Genomic DNA, 21,333 nt, shown 5'->3' with positions numbered 1-21,333 from the left:
CATGGGTGGCTGAAATATGTCCTGAAGACTATTCGTGGCATCTTTTCTTCTCATTAAAATTCACTCCTTTGGGGCCGGCCCGGTGGTGCAGCAGTTAAATGCGCACATTCTGCTTCAGCGACCTGGGGTTCACCGGTTCAGATCCCGGGTGCAGACGTGGCACCACTTGGCAAGCCATGCTGTGGTAGGCGTTCCACGTATAAAGTAGAGGATGATGGGCACGGATGTTAGCTCAGGGCCAGTCTTCCTCAGCAAAAAGAAGAGGATTGGCAGCAGATGTTAGCTCAGGGCAAATCTTCCTCAAAAAAAAAATTCACCCCTTTGTTTCAATTCCCTGGTAACCCTGTCCAGCTTCCTAACAATACTATTCCTTGATCCATTTGGGCAATCAAACATATCAACATTTCCTCAGCAAGACCTGTAAATATTCACACCAAGTATGATAGATAAAGATTACACATAACCTCATGTCCATTCAGATCAGGATTTTCCATCAAATGTGTCCAAATCAAGTCAGGTTTTATTACCAAATAGCTTTCCACAAAACCTTGTTTTCAGAGCTGCTTGGATTTTGGAATTGCAGAGAAGGGATTGCAGACGAGTATCTCCTTCTTATTTCTGCTTAAATGTCTCACCATCTAAGAAGGCTGCTCTGGCCATTCACACTAGGTCAGGACTACCTTTGAAAAGCTCCCTGGGGAACTTGCTCTTTTTTCACAGGTTGTCACAGTGCAAGCTCTTGGAAGGCAGAAAATCCATCTCTTCTGTTTCCTGCTCTATCCCTGTATCAAGTTCAGTGCTGGCAGATAATAGGGACACAATAAATACTTGGTGAAGAGATGAGGGAGTGAGTGGGTGACGGATGGTTCCTGTCTAGCCTCCCAGAAGTGGCCCCTTTCCTCCAGTGTCTTTCTACTCTAAGTTATCTGTGGCAAGGACTGCTATGTGCTTATTGATCCCTGTTTATTCCAGCTCATAGACACACAGTCAGCCTACATCTCCAGCCTCTCTTGTAGGTAGGTTTGGCCATGTGACTGACATCTTGCCAAAGAAATGCAGGCAGAAGACATGTATATCCCTGCCGTTCCTGCCCCATAGAATTCCTATGTGACCCTCCACATGCTCCCCTCCCTCTTCCACTGGCCAAACGCCGAGCCTCCAGTAAAGAACATTGAGGCTCTGGAGGGTAGCAGAGCCACGAGATGGGAAAAAGGTCCTGTGGGGCCATGTGTTAGTTTGCTAGGGTTGCTGTCACAAAGTACCACAAACTAGGCAGCTCAATCACAGAGATTTCTCGTCTCACAGTTCCAGAGGCCAGAAGACTATGCTCAAGGGTTAATATTGCCTGTGAAAGAAGGATGTATGACTCTTGGCTTGTAGCTGGTCATTTTCACATTCTCATGGCATTCTCCCAATTTTATAAAGACATCAGTCCTATTGCATTAGAGGCCCACCCTACTCATCTTAAGTAATTACATTTGTAACAGCCCTATTTCTAAATAAGTTCCCTTTCTGAGTACTGGGGCTTAGGGCTTCAACATATGAATGTTTTCAACTCATAACAGGCCACATGGAAGGCCACCTGGCCAAGAGGAGCACCTGCTTTAGACTTTGTGTAAGACTCTTTTGTGTTAAGCCATGAGATTTTTAGAGTTTGCTGTCACAGCAGCTAGTTTCTCTTACCATAAGAAGACACCATCCCATCATGCTAATCTTGGCCTTGAGAGTAACAAAGATAATAGTCAATCTATATACTATGTTTTTGGAAATGTAAAAAAAAAAAGTTTCAAATTGTCCCTCAGCCTCAAGACTTGAAATTTTTTCTGGACGTCCAGCAGTGGATTACTCCATCGGACAGGTCATTGTCTGCAGAAGGTCACTCTCAGTCACGTGGCAAGAGAATGGGCCTTGACGTCAAAGGACTCAGGCTTAGGGCCCGGCTCTGCCCCTAAAGAGCAGCATGACCCTAAGGTAAACCAGGCTTTTCTCTAAGTCATGGTTATTCACTCGCAGAAAGAAAACAGCACTTCCCTCTTAGCATTGTTGAGAGGATTAATCAAATTAAATTAATCTTCATGATTAGCACACAGTCTGGCACGGAGTTAAGCGAAGCGAAGAGGCAGATTTCTCACCTGGGAACTCACCCTTCTCCATCGGCATTTAATGTCGGAGGGACAGACATTCCGCAGCTGCACCAGCAAGACAAACCTGGGAGCAGGCATTTGAAGGAAGGGCCTGTAGAAGGGCGAGGATTTATAAGGATTCTAACTCATTAGGAAGAACTTTCTATCACTCAGACCTATCCAAAGCTAGGCTACATTTTAAGGTAGTGAGTTTTCTGTCCCTGACTGCGTTCAAGTACAGATGACAAGACCACTTGGTGGAGGTAGTGTGGGGGCATTTAATCACAGGATGAGTAGTTGGGACAGATTTATAACATGCATACTCCATGATTATAAAAATAGCAGGGCCTATTAGTATAGGATTAGAGACAAATAGGTACATGCTTATGGAGTACAGAGAGCCAAGACGTTTGTATGAAAATACGCCCAGAGGAGAAACTCCTGTGGTGGGCCCTGCAGCATGGTTGGTGGAGTGCTGGGAGAGAGTAGACAAGAGCCACAGCAGGGGAAGAAGAGGGCAGTTTGGAACTGGGGAGTGTCCTTCCCCAACGACACGCTTTTTCATAGACCTGGCCCTACACTCCATCTGCAAAGGACAGCAGTCTTCTCGAAAGCTATTTCCTCCGTCGTTGTCCTACTCGCAAGCCTGATGTTCTCCAGTAATCACCCCATCAAAACCAAGCCGACAGCCCAGGATCAAGGGGCTGTCCTACCTGTGCGTCAACCCAGGCCACGCTCAGCCCCAGGCTACCACCCGCTGGGACCCGGCAGAAACACACCGTGTGTCCCGTGCTGGGTGTCGGACTCCCTCTCAGGCAGCGTGTTCCTGAGCAACTGGAGAGCAGGCTGTTGACTGCAAACTTTCCCTCGCAGAGTTGGGGTTGCCAACTCTAATCCTTGCTGAAGGCTGAAAAGGGGGATCCCTTTGAAACCCTTGTGGTCAGTTAAACCCTTACTGCCTCGCATTCTTCCTCCGTAGTAACTAGCTGAGGTACGACCCCCTCTGGCTTCTGTGCTCATCCCTGTGTCACCCTGTGCTTCCCTGCCCCTGTACAGCCTCCCGTTGCTCCTTTCTCCCATATCAGTTTTCCTCTGTACCATACGGAACCTTTATCCCACAGCAAATACACTTCCTACCTCCAGGTCCACAGCCTGATGGGAACCTGGCTCTCTCCCTGGACCCAGCGCGTCTCTAGCAGTTGTTCGTTCTTACACACAACACACGCCCCAGTGGAGCAGGGGCAGGGCGCCGGGCGGTCCCTGCGCCACTTCCAGCTCATCACTCCTCTACCACAGGGTGAGACCTTGACCCTGGGAAGCCTTCTGCCATCTGGATCTGCTTTCAATTACATCCTCAATTGCTCCACAAATGGTAGAAAGGACTAATTTTAGCATTTCTGTCATTTACCAAGTCATAAATTTTGCAGTGTGAATTAATCCCACTTAATCTAGGTTGAAATCCTTGCCCTGCCCCTTGCTAGCTATTTGACCTTTGGAAAGTTACTTAACCTTTCAGAGCTTCAATATCTTTATCTAGTAAACGTGGATAAAAGTGCCGACCAAGGGAGATTGCTATGAATTGAACGACACAATGTATGTGAAATCATCGTAATAGGCATCAGATGTGAACAGAATTTGAATAGAAACATCTTCAATAGTGTGAATATAATTCACCCTGAGGGAATCAGGAGTTAGTTAGAGCTATTTTCTTAATATTAAAGACTATTTGGTAAACCTATTCTGTAGGATATGGAAATGGTAGATACATGTCATCATATATTTGTTAAAACCATAGAACGTACAACACAAAGAATGAAACCTACAGTGAACCACGGACGTCAGTTAATAGTTACATATGAATATTGGCTCATCAATTATAACAAACATACCACATTAATGCAAGATGAAACTGGGGAAACTGGAGGGAGGGAGAGGAGTATATGGGGACTCTGTACTTTCCACTTAATTTGTCCGTAAACCAAAAACTGCTCAAAAAGTAATCTATTAATCACAAAAACACTACTTGTATGAAGCACATGTGTCCATGAGTTGATGAGTGTTGAAGCTGGTGATGGGTCCATGGGGTTCATCATACATCTTCTCTCTAAATTTTCCATAATAATAAAGTTTTAGGAAACATGTTTGTTTAAATTGAGTCTCTTAGTTAACCAACCAAGGGAGGTGTTTGGAGACACCATCTCCAGACATCAGGGATTCACTCTAATTCATCTAGTCAAGAATGATGGTCTATTAATCATCAAACTCAGTGTTCAGCAGAGAGGGGGGTTCAAGAACAGTTTAAGACATGATGAGTCCCCTTTTAGGAGCTTAAATCTTAGAAGCAGGAGGACCACTTATGGAAAGAGTGAGTAACACCAGAAACAACATAGTGGAGACTAAATCCACGGCGCAGAATGTAAGTCCTATGAGAAGGTTGGAGAAAATGGAATAAGAGTTCTATCAATAAATCTGAAAGTTTCCAAGTCAGGAGCTCTGCTAGATAAAATAAATGGATGTTCGACTGACTTTGAGGAACAGGTTGTCACATTCTGCTCAACCTGGATTTTTTTTAATCCCAAAGTAAAGGACAGATGATGCTGAAACCACATAGTAAGATCTCATTCTTGAATTGGAGTGAGGAAAAAAATGAAAAAATATAAAAGCATGCTTTAAGGGCTGAATCGTGCCCAGAGCTGGGCTGGATGCTGTCTTCTGAGCAGAGCCCAGTGCCAAGCGTCGAGTGGTTGACGAAACGATCACTCAGGTGGTGGCCGGCCCTAGACTGCTAGTGTGGGCTCTCTGAGGAACTCAGATAAGGGGAACAGTTTTGTTTTAGATCAGTTTAAAATAAAAATGTGTCAACGTGCGTACATGTTTTATAGATTTATTTTGGCCTTTGTAAAAATCGTTGAGACCCTATGGAGTACTCATAGTAAATTTTCCCTTATTGGAGAATTAAATGATGGTTCTGCATACGATGATTCCAATGTTGACTTTTGCAGAGTTTATACATTAAGTGATTTATCAAAAAGAAAAGAAATAAAAGAATGTATATTTATATTTTCATAGAGAAGCCCTGAAATTACAACTCCTTGGGAAGCAGGAACATTTGGGACTCTCTGTGCAGAATTCTTCGTTATTCTAAAATTAGATCTCAAAATCCAATTTTTGAAATACAAAGTCAGGGGGGTTGTAAATTTCAACTGTTTGTGGCTGTGCAGCAGGCAGGTATCTCCTGATGACGTTTCATTCAGATCTTGGAAGAGGAGAGTGGGGATTTGATCTAATTAATCTCTTTCTCTTTTTTAACTTGTGGAGTCTTTTGAACAGCAAAGTTTTGAGGATGCAGAAGAAGAATATCTCTACTGTGAAAATACTTTCTCTGACTTCTCAGGGGAGCTTTTAAATCATTCTCTGGGTTTTAACTGCTGCCAATACTAGAAATTTTCCTGGTTTTAAGACACAAATCCAAGAAGCCACAGCTTTTGTCCAGAGAGGAGAGTGAGCAATATTGTGCTGAGCACACTTTAGACGTGGAGTCATTGGTGGAACTCAGCGTGGTCAGGTTGAGGGTTCATCTGTATCGGCTCATTTAACCCTCAACCACTTTGCCAAGGAGCTACCTCTATCTTTAGGGGAAAAACCTGAGGGTCAGTTTGGGACGTGCCTGAGGACACTCAACTAGTACGTGGCTAAGGATGAATCTAGATTTGTCTCAGCCCCAAAGCCTTGGCTTCCCGTCATGACGCTTTCATAGTTTCAGTCTGTTCATTCTGCGTCAACAATTCAAGCACAGGAAAAAAGGAGAGGTTCTTATCTCCTTCGCTGAAGCTGTTCAAATTATCATTGAAAATATCATCCGTATGGAAAGCAAAGAGCCTATCTTGGAATAATTTGAGGAACACTTCTGCGTTTTTTAAAAGGACCACGTATCCAAGGAAGGAATGGCATATTAATCATTAGGACCACAGTCTGAATAGTCAGTTAGTTACACACCTTTTCCTTTCTCAGCAGGGACTAGGGCATTCCAAGGTACTAGAAAAGGAAAGAGATGTTCTGCGGGTTCACAAGTTGGGATTGTAAGGCAGCTAAGAAGTTAATAACAGAGAGAGGTTAGCAACTTCCTGCTGACAGTAAAACAGAAATTTTACATTCACTGAAAAAGGCCTTCATGCTTTTAGAAAAAGCCCATAGCTTTTGCTTAGCCTTCCCCTGAAATAACAGTGTAGTGAAATTTCGTCCTGGAGTCCCAGGGGTTGACCACTGGGTGCACGCTCATGCAGGTCAGCTCAGAAGGAAGAGGCTGCATATGCAGCCTGGGGTCTGGGTCCCTCCTACATCACCGTGACCCTGAACTGAACGGGAAGATGTTAGACCCTCAACGCAGATGGTATTAGTAGTAGCTACAAACATATTTTATTTTAAAAAAAGGTAAAAGCCAATTTTTCCTTAAATACAGATGATTTTATAGACACCAAACCAATGTTAGCTTAGGCGTCATGGGCATCTGGACAAGTACTGAATTTTAAACCAGAAACCTGTTTTCCAGTCCTGTGTTTGCCACCACCGGCTTGTGTGACTCTGAGCTGGGCATCAGTTTCCTTACCTGTATTAAACAGACAATAGTAATAACTTATCTCACCTAAGCCCAGAGCTCTCAGATGGATTAGCTAGTCCAGTTTATTTGGGGTGACGATTCATCCCGGGTCCCCGGGAGAAGAGGCATAGGAAGGGGGAGGCAGACTGTCCACCCTCAGAAGAAACCCTCTGCTTATGTCAAGAAATTTCACTCGAGGCCAGCTCCTCTCCCTAAATATCTCCTTATCTCATACACACCACTGCGGTTTCTTATTCAGCTCTATCAGATTTCTACAGAACTGCTACAAATTACAAGACGGAAAAGAAAGCTTACCTTCTTGGTATTAAGATCTTTGAAGAGTGTGTGCCACTTATCTATAAACAATAGCAAAATGACAGCATCTCCACATGAGCTGGAGGGAACATCAGATAAATGCAAATGAACACCTGTGGATAGAAATTGAAACCATTCATTTCAGTAGGCTGAGTAAATTGATGACTCTGAATATCTTGATTCCTCACCAAGTCAAAAATTGACAAAAACAGAGGAGATAACCAAAGGGAAAGGTTGCAAGAAGATTAGCTCATCTTTCCTTTCCAGACACTTTTCTGGCACAAAGCTCTCACCGTCTGACGAAGTTTAGACATAATACTGAGGCTGGCTCCTCCAGTCTGGAACGTTTCGTGTCTAAAGCTCAGAGCTTCTCCTCTAAGTCTTCCCTGTGGCCAACGGAGAGCTAAGTTTTTCTGGAATATTTCCATAATGGTTTCCCAAGCCCAGCTGCTCTCCGCAGAAGGTCAAGTGGCCACCGTGACATGAAGTTGCCCCTTGAATGTAGACCTGGAGATTCTAAAAGGCAGTTTAGAATGTAAGTGCGTGGCTGAGCAGCTGCAATCCCAGACTCAGCTGGGGCGGAAGGATCCACTTCCAAACTCACTTCCCAGGAGGCTGGCTCATTCCAGCAGGTTCATTATGGGTTGACTCTCTCAGAAGAAATCTAGAAAGGTAAGTGATTTCCTGACTGAGAAAGAAATTTAATTCAACAGGAAAATGGTGCTCCCGCCTTCCCCGCCCGCCCTTGAGTATTACACTTGTGATAACATTCTGTCTTTTTACGGCTCAGGGAGGCTCTGAAATGCAGTGTCTCCTGGAGTCTACATGGGCTTCATACCACGGCCTTCACTGCTTGATGAAGGAGCCTGAAGTTCTGTTTGACGACTGGGAAGAAAAACCAGCGTCCCGCCCAACCAAACTGAACACTGGGAAATGGAACAGCACGTTTGCATCAAGTGTTCCAACTCCTGGGATGGGGGGTTTCAGCAAAATACTTAAAAGCTCCTAAGGGTGAATCAGAATGAGAGACCATCTTTGTAGGAAGGAGGTGCTCACCTGGGTGGACTTTCCAGAGAACTGAGCGGAACCCCAGAAGTGTGGACGTGACTTTGTTTCAGGAGACTGGTCAGAATTCCCGCCATTATCATAACCAGGCTTTATATCTGGAGGGAAAATACTCTCTGAACAGCGATTTGAACACCCCTGTACTTAACTTGCTGTTGAGGGAGGCCTGGGACAATTGGGGCCATGAAATGTGAGAATAAGCCAACTGTGGAAGAAGAACTCCAAGGAGAAGGAAGACCTCGTGGGCATGCTTTGGGATCGTTGAACACAACTGGCTCTCCATGAAATGGAGCTCGAAACACGCTGATTTTTCCAAAGTTTCTAGAGCAAAGACTTAACAGGAAAAAAACCAAAAGCATGTGTTCTTAAAGGAATCACACCCGTTAGAAGTGGTTGCCTTTGAAAGGCTGAAAAGCCCCCTACAGAAACAGAGATGCCACTATTTCCTATTTATATCAAGCCAGGTGTTAAGGCAGGATTTCACTGGACAAACGTACCAGAAGAGCGCCTTCCAACCTGGAAAGCAATGATGTTTTTCCACCCGCAATGCTGTGTGGAGGATTTTGAACAAGTGCATCAGGAGTTGAAAATTAGCATTAGTTCTATTCCACACTTCCCAGTAAGGACACTTGTAGGTATTTGGAGTTTAGATTCTTATGCAAGCTTTCCTTTTCCTTGTTGATTTTTCCATGAAATATTTATCCCGGGTATCTATTCCTTAATGACAGCACTTTTAAGGCTTGCACCATCTTAAGGATCTCTCTAAAGCTAGTTTCATTAATAATTTGGTAAATGTTCAAATACCCTACAGTTAGTGCCAAAGAGACTGTTACTAACTTATTTTGCTTAAATTGATAGCAGCTAATGGCATTGATTTAGCATCTAGAAAATTCATAATTGTCTTCAAATAAGGTGTTCCAATCTATACTATATTCTGGTATCTGCTTTGTACCATTGACTAGATCAAAAGATTTCACTTTTTTTTACTTCTTAGGTATTCCCTGACTATATTTTTATTTTATTTAAAAATAATCTTGAAAGTTTACATACAGAAAATATTAAATAGATTTATATGTTGAAACATATAATTTATGTGAAAATAGAAAAGCATTAAAAATACTATACATGGTTATCTATTATAAATGATGTGTGGAAAAATAAACCCTCCTATGACATCACCATTCAAAGATAACCACTGTTAACAATTTAGTATCTCCACCCAGTTTTTATGTCTATCACATATTTGTGTATGCTGAGGCCATGGGTCTGAATCTGGTTTCATTCTGCATCAAATGTATCATTATAAGTATTTTCCCATATCATTAATTTTTAATTATAAAATATAAAATATTTTCTCTAGTTTACTTTGGAAATAGCCTTATGTGGCTTTGCTTTTTGGCTGATGTCAAAACATTTCTAGGACCCATTCCAATAAATGTATACATCTTGCTCTGCTCTGGTAAGAACTGACAAGGATTGGAAGTGACGGCTTCTCTGATGCTGGTGTTGTTCCAAAGGTCCACAGGGAGCACGGATCCAACAATGCTGTAACATTTTGCAGGACAATTATGTAGCTATAATTATAAATTCTTGTATTGTGTCATGAATCCTGTGTCCTTTATTTTAAGAACTCATACCACTACTTATTTTGAAATCATATTTTAAAATCAGAACTAAAATTACATTTTTTTTCTATGTTCCACCTTAAGACAGTGTCCAAAAAATCGACTTGGCTGTGAATTTTGGGAAAATCCTGGCCATGGGTCATAACATTCCCATGTGCCAGAACACTTGGCTGAGAAATACTGGATAAAGAGTGAGACATACAGGATAACACTCATCCTTTGGCCCAGAATTAGCTGCACAAGAAAATGTTCAAGAGACGTGAAAGCGGAAACTATCAATTAAGAAAGACTATTCTCTTGTTTACTGAAAAAGAGCTTATTCCCCAAATAGTGCTTATATATTTAAAATGTAAGCCACATCGTGTCAGTCCTCTGCCTGGCATCCGTCGTGGCTCTCCACTTCACTCGAGGGGAACTGCGGCCCCTCGCCTGTCCTGGGCATCCTACCTGCCTTCTGCTCTCTGCCCACAGCACCCCCTCCACCCTGACTCGCTCTGCTCCAACCACTCTGGCCTCTAGGCTGTTCCTGGAGTGGGCTGAGGAAATTCTCCCCTGGGATCCGGTGCCTGCGTTACCGTTCTCTGCCTGGGTCCTTCCCCTCAGTGTCCACGGGGCGAACACTTGCTTACTCTTTCTGATACGTGCTCAGTGTCACCGTCTCAGAGAGGTCTACCCAACGCCCTCATTAAAACTGCAGCCTGCACCCTGCCCTCCCACATGCTGCTCCTCCTCACCCTGCTCCATTGTTCCTCCATAGCAACTATCACCTAAGGTCATATATCATCACTTACTGATTATGTTTATTGTCTGTCCTCTTGTGAGAATATAAGACCCAGCAGGACAGGGACCTTAGTTTTGTTCAACAATGTGTATCCCAAGCACCTAGGACAGTACCTGGCAGGTAGTAGACATTCAAATATTACTTGCGGGAAGAATTAAAAAGGTTTTCAAAGGATAATGCAGATGGAGCGTGTGCCACGGATGGCATTTGACTGGGTATCTAGAAGCATGTGACCTAATTTGGTCTTGCATCACTGTTTTGATAATGTTGCTTGTTGGTTGATTGAACAGACATTTATCTGCCACAGACTGTGTGTCAGCACTGTGCTGGACTCCGTGGATGTGAGGGAGAAAACGTCGTGTCTCTCTTCACTGAAGGTGTAGACTAGAGACGCGCGGAAGTCTTGCTGGGGGGCGGGGTTCAGGAGAGACCAGGAGCGTCCCACTGAGACCTGAGGCAGGAAGAGCAGCAGAGGGGTGAGGGGCGAGGGGAGAGGGCCAGGAAGGCAGTCCAGACACAGGAGGGAGGAAAGGGGGAGGGAGCAGTTCAAAGGTCTGGCAGCATGTGGCTCCTGCTCACCCTAGACTCTAGGCTGAGGAATGTGGACTTATTCCTGGAGCAGTAAGGAGCCGTGGAAACATGAAATAGAGAATAACTCAGCCAGATTCACATCTTCGAAGGATCGCTATGGCCTCTGATATTCAAGGTGTATTAAACCAGCGTTTCGTGAGTCCTTACTGTCATCACAGTGCCCTTCCTTCATGCTTTGGAGAAAATTGAAATGGTATGTCTGGGAAAAAGTTTTTACATTCTATTGGTAAACTATGTTTTAAGCATAACAATAAGAGGTATTGAAAGTTTTGTTTTTCCAAAGTTAATTACGATATGTTTCTATTGAAAAGATAGCTTCATAAAAATCTTTTGAAACGATGAATTATCTATTTTTCTTTTTAAATTATTTTCTCTAAATTACTAAATTAAATAATTTAAAGAAATTCAGTTTTATTTAGTTCTTAACATTAAAAACTAAAAAACTGTTCCGAAAGCCAACTGAAAAGAAAAGGAATACGTTCACAAGTTACAACGTTGGGAGACTCGTTGCTTCAGAAGTGTGCGGCAGGAACAAGCTGGCATGCATTCTGAAAGCGTGCTTGGTACACGTGGCCAGCGTTTACAAGAGGCGAAGCTGTGTTCTTTACAGGTTCCTGGCCTTTTCTACCTGGGAAGGGTAACCAGCCTGTCGCTGGCGTCATATACATATTGCCCTGCGTGTGGCCGAGGTTGAAGAACCACCCCATGCTCCACTCTGATGTCCGGTGGTGTCATGGGTCCTGAACTGGCCTCAGTAAAAATCTCTGAGCAGAATATCCTGCCATGCCCTTATACCATCCTTCTGATGTAGAACGATATCTAGTCGCTTCTGGGATTTCCCATCAGAGAGGTGAGGATTGTGGGGAGATGAAAGACGTTTCCACAAGAGTTTTGGTGCTTGATGTTGGATTTCTACATTCTTGATTGGATTTATCTGTTCAAAGGTTGTCAAAATCAAAACAGTGCTATCGATTCTGCAAGAGAGTTTATTGTGGACCTCCCGCAGAACTTTCTTACTACCTTTGAATGAGACTTCATAAATATCTTCTTATTTGAGTTCTGTTTTTTTGCATTTCTGGAGTGTTTTCTGACACGACCAAGTAACTCTTCAATTCTCAGAAGACATTTACCGGGTGTCCTACACTTTCCCTCCATCCTGACACTGTCTGCCTGGAGACAGCATCAGACCCCACAGGTTCAAGCTTCATCCTCCACTTCAGCAGGGCTCAGTGTTCCAGCCCTCCAATCCTTGGTCTTTCCAGTGACCAGCCCCTTTCTGAGGCCAAGCTAAAGCCGCTTCATTAGCATAGACTCAGGGGAGCGCCAAAGAGGCTCCTGGGAGAACAAAAGTCACTCCTGTTTCTCAGGAAACTCCAGGACTTTAGGAGCTCTGTGCCAGAAAGTGGGGACAAAGACCAAGTGTATTTCTTATTATATCACAATATTATTCTCTTTTTTTAAAGCAATGTTTAAGAGCTTGGAGTCTGGAGCCAGACCTTCACCCAGGGAAGTCGCTAAAAACATTTTCCGCGTCTAATGTTTTGTCTTTAAGTTGTGCTCACTTCCAGGAACCAAGGCAGAACAACGCCAGGTGGCTAAGCAGCGGAACCCACCCAACCCAGAAAGGTCCAAGATGGCAACGGGGTGCTGTGTGCAAAAGGTGCCGTGTGCAAAAGGTGCCATGTGCAAGAAGGGAAGATCTGCACATGCCCGCAAATGCCCCCACCCCTCCCCCTTCACATCTGTAAGAGCCCTGCTCCCCTTCCTCTCGGGGAGAAGGTGTTTGAGAGCAGGAGCTCTGCCTCCTCCGTTCTTGGATCAATGAATGACGCTTCTGCTCTGCTGTTCCAAACCCCATCTCCTTCTATTGGTGTGGGTGTCTCCAGGCAGAAGGACCCACATAAGGGTCACTGGTCCCTTAGGGCTCGGTGACAAGACTACCTGGGCCCAAACCAGGCCCTGCAAAGAACTAGGTTTGTGACCTTAGGCCAGTTATTGAAGCTCTTTCTGCCTTAGTTTCCTTGTCTGTAAAGTGGAGATAATAACAGTGATGGGGTTCAGAAAACACCACCCCAAAATATGGCACCGTGGTATACTGAATAGCTTAAGCTGAAAGATTTAAGAAGAACGGCGGAAGCAGGACGGTCACTCTGACCACCCCCACCCCTCTTCTTCCCTGAAACAGGTCACAAAACACAACTAGCAGAGGGGCTTCTCTAAACCAGGAGGAGGGAAGACGGTCTCAGCCCAGGGATGGGGAATTTGGGGCCAAGAAACCCATACAAACAAACCTTGAGAAACTAGCCCTTATCTTCCTTGTCACTTATTCACCGTTTATTATCTCTAGCCCAAACCCCTTTGTCGTGTCAATTCTTCACCAATTTATTGTTGCTTTGTCTGAAAGGTATAGAAGCTTCCTGCTCTGGTCACTTCTTTGGGTCTTGATTCTCTTGTGAAGGCTCCCGTGTACATGTAAAAATTTAATAAAACATGTGCTTTTCTCCTGTGAATCAGTCTTTGTCAGTTGAAGCTTCTGATCCAACCAGGGACCCTAAGCGGGAGGAGGAAAGCTTTTCCTCATGCACAGCCATCTCCACCTCACACCCCTGTGGTTAGCAAACACACATAAGGCCCTCAGAACAGCACCTGTCAGGGAGAGGGCTGTGTAAATATTAGCTGTTATCACCTACCCAGTTTTACATTGTCTCCCGGGGCTTTGAAGAAAAGTCAGGGTTTAGAAATCCCCTGAAATAGGTGAGTATCCGCTCCAGAACTAATCATCACATTGGACAATTGATCACATCCCATTTTAACTTATTTGATGGCATGTACAATGAGCAAGGATGACCCCCATGTCAAAATCGACCGGAACAGATCCACAGCTAACAGAAACTTTATGACGATCAATACAAAGTCCATTTTGTTTGTTTTGTAATAGTTTCTACTGAGGCAGGAAGCGTTTCTGTTGAGTTTTGTTTTCGTCTTTTTTCCTGGAGTTAGGTTTTTTCAAGTTCAGGAGAAGCACCATGCGTTTAAATAATATAGGCCTAAGAGTTGTAACATCTTAACCCACATTGAGGTGTCAGAACTGTTAAAAGATAAACTGAGGCATATTAAAAATTTTAAGAGTGGACGTGAGCAGAAATCGACTTGGATCAGGCCATGCTGAGAGGGCGATGGCTAGGAGCGCACCACCGCCCGGAGCCGAGGAGAGAGTTTCATAGAGAAGATGCAGAAGCAAAGTAACGAAACTATTCCATTGGCTGCAGGTTAGTGTTGACCTTGTTTGGGAAAGCCTAGTTGGCTGTTTGTGATTAGCTGTCCTCAGGTTTCAATTTCTTAACCTTGAGGGACTTACAGGCTTAGGTTTGGGTTTGCCTACATATGTAGACTGTTAGGGCGTTTCAGCCTCCTTGTTTAATTAATTTAACCAAACAAATGCAGTGGTCAGTTATGCCACTGAACTAACAGAGTGGAACTCAAACCAGAAACGTGCCCTATAGCCCCACGGCCTAAACACGCCTCCCAAGGGCCTTTTAAAGATGCACAGGGAACCTCTGTGCAGTTGACAAGAGAAAGCAGAGTCATCACAATGTCAACACCATATCCTTTACCCCTTAGTATGACTTAACTTGAGACAGTGAATTTTCCTTTATTCAGATATTAAAGTTGCATGTGGGGGATCAGAATTGGTCACCTTCAAATGTGTCTCTCTGCTTCGATTACTTTTAAGAACAAAAGACTCTAAAAGAAACTTTGACCTTCCCCCTAACTGCCTAAAAGAATTTAAGAGAGAAGGCCTATTCCAGGAAGGAGCTAGTACCATAGGATAACACTGTCTATAGCTGGCCCAGCAATCACTTGTTTAACACATATCTGCATTTTCATCTCCATGTAAACTGCCTCCCTCCCCTTTGAAGCCCAAACCACTACCCCCAACATCTTCCTTTGTCTTGAGTTGAAAATTGCTTTTATGTTGGCAGCTTTGGCCATTCTGGTGAGTTCCTCAGTTTTCCTGGGTTTCTCCCTTGTATGCATGTTATTAAACTTTGCTTGATTTTCTCCTGTTATTCTGTCTCACGTCAATTTAATTCTTAGATCAGCCAGAAGGACCTAGAGGGTGGAGGAGCTGTCTTTCTCCCCCACAGCACATGTTTGGAATTCAGTGGTGGGGATCAGCTCTGATAAACCAGGAATCGCTGGTCATGTTCAGCAAACGTAAGAAACAAGTCTTTTTATTTTGGCTTCTATCCTTTCAAAGATCAGCCAAATATGCTTATAATTGGAAGTATGCATTCTTCTTTGCAGACTTGAATGCTGACAAAAGAGAAGTTTAAATTGATGGCATTTCTACCTAATTCGTTCATCAAATATTTATTGAGGAACTGTGCCTCAGGCACTGTTCTAGGTACTGAAAAACAGTCATGGAAAAAATAAAAAGTCCCTGCCCTCATAAAGCATACATTGTGGGTTGTATCCATTGTGGTTGTACACATTGTGAGTGTATCATTGTGGGTATATCCATTGTGGGAGTATACACTGTGGGGTATATCCATTGTGGATGTATCCATTGTGGGTGTATCCATTGTGGGTGTATCATTGTGGGTGTATCCATTGTGGGTGCACCCATTGTGGGTGTATCATTGTGGGTGTATCCATTGTGGGTGTATCCATTGTGAGTGTATCCGTTGTGGGTGTGTCCATTGTTCGGGGAGAGGAAGTGAAAACAAGTGAATAAAATACATGTGGCAAAGAGAAAACCCTTGAAACAGGGTCAGGGAAGGCCTCAGCAAGAGGCTACATTGAGCCAAGATCTCAAGGAGATGAAGGCCTCCTAAGGGGAGCATTCGGGGCAAAGGACCCAGGAGATGCAGAAGCTGGGGCAGGACATGCACGGTGCACTTGAGGAACAGCAATGGACTGTGGGGCTGCAGCAAGGCGAGCGAGGCAGGGTGGACAGCACCGAAGTTCAGAGAGCTCGGGACACGAGGGGACCCAGAGCACGCCCATCTTCCAGGAGCTCTGGCCCTCTCGGGACTTGGACTCTTCCTCGGCTCATGGGAAACTTGGAGAGTTTTGAAAAGAGGAGAGACACAATCCATCTCACTTGCCTTTTCAAGAGCTCAGCATGGCCAGCGTGTGGAGAACCAGCAAAACGGGGCAAGGGAGACAGGTGAGAGGTATTTCTGTAACTCAGGTGAGACCGCGGCGCCTCTGATCGTGCTGATATTAGTGGCAGTAGTGAGAACTGGATGGCTTTTGGACATTTTGGGATGTATAACCAACAGCATTGGCAGATGGAGGGGCTGCGAGGGGGAAGAGCCAGAGAGAAATCAAGAATAGTCCAAGGCTTTAGCCGAGCATCTGAAGGCTGGAGTTGCAATTTGCTCAGATAGGGAACGCACCGGGATAAACAGGTTTGGAGAGGTGGAACCAGACATGCAACATGAGACAGGTGAAGTTCGAGATCCCTGTTTATTAGACATCTAAGCAGCGATGCTGAATACACAGTTTGCTTTAGGACTCTTCTCTGTCCTGAACACACTCCTTCAGCTCCGTGCTTCGGTGGTGCTAAGATGATTTGAATTGCCTCTTGATATAAACATGTATATGAACTTTCATAAGAAGTTCAGAACCTCAACACTGCTTTCAGAGAAAGCAAACTACTGACAGTAAGAATAGAACTTGTTTCCTTCTAGCGAGTAGAAAGAGTCCCCCAGTGCAGCTACTCTGACCACAGCAGATCGCCAACCGGCCAAGGGTGCAGCCTGCCCCACTGTTAGGTCTCACAGCAGTGTTTCAGGGTCTCCACGCTCTTTGGTACTAAGTCTAAATTGGTTTGATTTTCAAGCACAAGGGAAAACAATGTTTCTTGTGCCAGCTATGTATTTCTGCACAAAACTAGTCTGAAGGGCCCAGCATGAATACTCGAATTGCAATTGACCTCTGTCAGGCAAGGCAGTTGCACCAAGAAGGGAGCCTAAGAAATGAAAAGGAGGAAGTGTGGGGATAAATCTGGTGCCACAGGGAAAGGCAGTGAGGAAATGTCAGGAAATGCAAACTCAAAGCGGAGGTTAAAAACCCAAATGCCTGCTGGAGAGAGGCAGTTAATGTCACTGGGTAAAGGCAGGCTGGCGCACGCACGCACATGTGCACACACACACTTGCACACATGCACAATAACAGGAAGTGGTCGGGACTGTGGGATCAGCAGGGCTCAGGTTTCCTCCGAAAGGGAGTGGGGGCCTTCAGTGCTGCGCAGGAGAGCAGCGCAGCCAGTTCTTGCCTTATTTCCAGAAAAGCCACCTATCTAGACACGTATGTGAAATCTCCTGGTTTTTAAATGTTGGCAGTTAGTTCACATGCTCAACTAGCACTACCAAACAACGTATCTGTAAGCTGCTTTTGGTCTTTAGGCCCCCACTTCGCAACTTCTGACATTGCCATGTACACACAAATAGTGTTAGTTATTGACTCAACTGAGCTGTTAAATTCCAGCCTAGTTAGGACAATTATTTCTCCCACACAGGAGAAACTATTCATTTTTGTACATTATCTGAAGCTTCTGTTTCAATATGAAGTCCTAACATTCAAATACAAAAGGCTAAAAGCAAAGTAGTAATACAATAAAAATAACCCCTAACCTTTTGGGAGTTTCAAAAATGAAATTGTTGACTTTTGTTACGACTTTGGCATAAATCTTCTCCAATTCAGGTTAAGCCTGCCTTACACTAAGCATGATGTCGAACAGGTCAGAGTCAGCCCTGCTGCTTCCCAAACGTTTTGCAGGATTCTCCTGGAGTATTTTTTTAAGGATGTTCAGCTTCAGCAATTATATCGGCTGATGGAAAAGGACTGGTTCTGACTGGAACGAACAAGCGGAAGGAGAGATTTTCATTATGATTAAGGCTAGTCTTCATAGTCATTTCTAGTAACTCATTTTCCCCATCATTCTATATAGAAATCTTCATTGAAAAGCAAGAATACTGGAAGATTGAATAGATTTGGGGGAATTCTTAAACAAATTCGTTTGGATCCTGTGATAACCTCCAAGGCAGGACAGCGTAAGCAGGCCGCTGGACCCTTGCCCAGGTGCGGCGATGTGAGGGGGATCTGAGAAGAGTTCTGTCTTCCAGGGAACTTTCCAAAGAGACTCTCGCCCCATGGATGCTTCATTTCTGCTCATAAAGATAGACTGAGGTTGGGTGGGAGGGCTTCATTTTTTTTCTAAAATAATTGAGAGAGCAAATATCCCCAGAGTTGGGAAATATCTTAAAACTCTTATCAGCTAACATCTTAGGTGGGAGAGGGACTTCTTTTTCCCCAACAGGAGCAGGGAGCTAAGAAAGCAAGACCAGGAAGTAATGGCAGAGCTCCAGAAGTCTGGAAAGGGGGTGGCCTGGAGGTGCGAGGGTGTCAGTGAGCTCTGCCTGGTGCTGGCTCCGGTTCCCAAGGCAGCACGGGTGTGGCTAGTCTTCAAGTCACTATTCACATGATCTCACCAGTGGCAAATAAAAATGTCCTCAGGTCTCTTTAGGGGATTAAAATCAGATCATCTATTGCTTGAGATGAAACCACAAAGTGACTTAGAATTCAGAGAGAGGAATGACCGTTTTAGTTAACTTCACCCACACCCCTATTTTACAGATAATCTCCAGTCTTCTCAGGAAAACTTTTAATGACTAGGGAAAGAATGCATGGAGAGCTACGGAGGGAAGAGTGAGGTGGGAAGAGTTTTGCTCAAGGGGAAGCTGACGGATGTGTTGTGGTCATTTACCCGTAAATTCAGCAGATCTTTCTGTGCCAACTTTGGGGAGATTTGCTGACATGGGATCAGAGGGGGTAAGCCTGAGGTTGGAAGCTGCTGTGAAAGCTTGGCCCTTCTCACAAATAAGGAAGTTCTCAGTCCTCTGTGGGCTCCAGGGCAAGAGCCAGCTAGCCTGTGTCTACTCAGTGACTTCTCTGACACTTGGTAAGACCTTGTGGGACTTCAGGATGTTAGCATCTCCCCTGGACGTACTCTTCCTAAACTGTCCCTTTTGACACCCTTTGCTACCACTTAGCTCCGTGTGGAACACCTTTTACTACAAAAAGGAGGGGCGAGGCATCTTGCTCTATCCCAGCGCCTTATCAGCCCAGAAAATATGATTTCCTTCTAAAGAGCCATCACGTTATTTCATTCTTGTTAATACCTGTGGGTTGTGGATACTTACTCACCTCATGGGGTCTAACAGTCATCAACTCGGAACAGCTGTAGATAAAGGGGTGCTCTCATCAAAAGATTGTGTTGACTTTTCATTTCTCAAAGAGGGAAAACTCACTAAATACCATGTCGTAGACATGTTTTTGTTTGTTTCAAAGGTCTGAAACCGACAGTAATTTCTTGGCGTTAGATAATCTTTCTCTATCGAGTGAGACCCTTAGTTAACGTTCCCATTGACAAATATGATGGCACTTGACTTGATCACATCAGAAAGGAGTGATTCTGCGCCAGTTCACATACTTGATAGAGCATTTCTTTGCATAAATTCCCTGGGTCTTTCTTCATTTTTCCCCAGAGGCTGTCTTAATAGCTCAGTAGCCAGAGGAAGCAATTCTGTTCAATAGAGATGGGTCCATAAGGGAAGGTGAAATGAAGGCCGAGCTGGGAAACAGCACCATGGAAACAGGACAGCAATGAGCAAACCCTGGATGCCGCTTGGGCGGAGTGTGCTGATGGTAGGACTCCTGTGGAGAAGATTCCTCTTCCTTTCCACTCCCCAGCCACGGAGGGGCGTGCAGAAGTATCACCATAGAAGATGCAGGTGCCGCTGCCAGGTCAGGTGGAACTGTGTGGCATCCTCCAGGCCCCACGGCAACATGCAGTCCATCTGGGTGGGTAAGAGTGAGCTTCCGAATCAGATTTCCCTGAATCCAAATCCATTCATTGCCCATCACTAACAAGTCATTAGCCATCCGCAGCCTCCTTGTCTCTCAAATCAGGATGATGACACACCTGCCACATTGGGTTGTGTGAGATTCGAGGAGACGCCTCAGGCACAACACAGCACGGAGCTTGATGCATAGCTCAAGGATAAAGCAGTCGAGGAACTCTTTCCTCAGAGGTCCGTGTTATACAAAACGTTTGGGGGGTTCCTCACTCGCTGTGGATGAGGCAAGAGGGGAGGACATCAGAACACGGTGTGAGAGCAGAGAAAAGGGAAAACAGGTGACGGGAATGGAACAAGCCCAGCGAGAGAGCGAACACAAGGAGCTCTGAATGGATGGGGGTGGACAGAGAAGCAGGAAGAACTCTTAGATCAGGCGAGCCCCAGGTGAGCCCCAGCTGATCTACAGGAGAGCTACAGGTGAGCCCCAGGTGAGCTACAGGTGAGCCCCAGGTGTAACCATGTGTGTTAGAAGAGAGGCATTTCCTTCTAGCGCCCCAGTCCCACTGCCGCGTTCCATTCCTCACCTTCATCTCATGCCTAGCCTCACCTCACACGTTTCATGATACCCCTCTCCTTCCTTATAGAAATTTTTATGCGCTTTCTCCCACTTCTCCTCTCTGACTCTTGCTCTCTCTCCACACCCATTTCTTCCTCTTCTTTCCTACCAGTACCTCCACTACGATTTATTTCTCTTGTGCCGTTCTTTTAAAGCATTGCTTTCTCTAGCCTGACAGCTAATATTTTTTGTTCCTTCCTGGTCATGAGAAAACTATTTTTTTCTTTCTCCAAACTTAAAAAACTCCCTCTTAATCTCTTCTTTATATCAGCTACTATCTGCCCACCAGTAGTTCATTATGTCCTGGCTAGTTTCTATTATTTGTGCCGGATGGAGACGCTGGCCAAGGGCCATTCGCCTGCACACGTGCTCAATGCAAGTGTTCGCTTACAGGCCTTTAGGTTTTCCGTATTTCAAAACCTTCATGAGAGAACGCTGAGCTGTGAACAGTGGGCCTGTCCAAAATCATCTCTGAGGGATGACGAACAAGCACAATGTGTTGTCTATAATGATGAAGTAGCTTCTCTTCAATCAAAGACATTCTGGAAAATGAAAGTGTTAAAAATTGTCTAGGACTACTTAACAATAATTTCCCAAATTATTCAAGCACCAGAAATAATTTCTCTTGCTTTTGCCAAGCTAACTGAAGACAAAATTACTGAGACCCTAGTGGATAGGGTACTGGGAATAACCAGAGAGCTGAATGACCACATAAACATGAGCAGCTTCTCTGAAGAGCTCATTTTGTGA

At 44.6% G+C, this 21,333-nt stretch overlaps 1 long non-coding RNA gene across 1 annotated transcript; it reads left to right on the top strand.

The window, feature by feature from the left end:
• The first annotated feature begins 14,103 nt into the window (after positions 1–14,103).
• Positions 14,104–15,514, top strand: LOC124238244 (uncharacterized). Its single transcript, XR_006888265.1, has 3 exons — positions 14,104–14,366; positions 15,196–15,315; positions 15,406–15,514. It is a non-coding gene; the product is annotated as an uncharacterized LOC124238244 (long non-coding RNA).
• The last annotated feature ends 5,819 nt before the right edge of the window (positions 15,515–21,333 follow it).

The sequence above is a fragment of the Equus quagga genome, chromosome 1 (genome assembly GCF_021613505.1).
Source record: "Equus quagga isolate Etosha38 chromosome 1, UCLA_HA_Equagga_1.0, whole genome shotgun sequence".
Taxonomy (NCBI): Eukaryota; Metazoa; Chordata; class Mammalia; order Perissodactyla; family Equidae; genus Equus; species Equus quagga.
The sequence above is the reverse complement of the archived record's forward strand: the minus strand, read 5'-3'. Positions and strand labels throughout refer to the sequence as shown.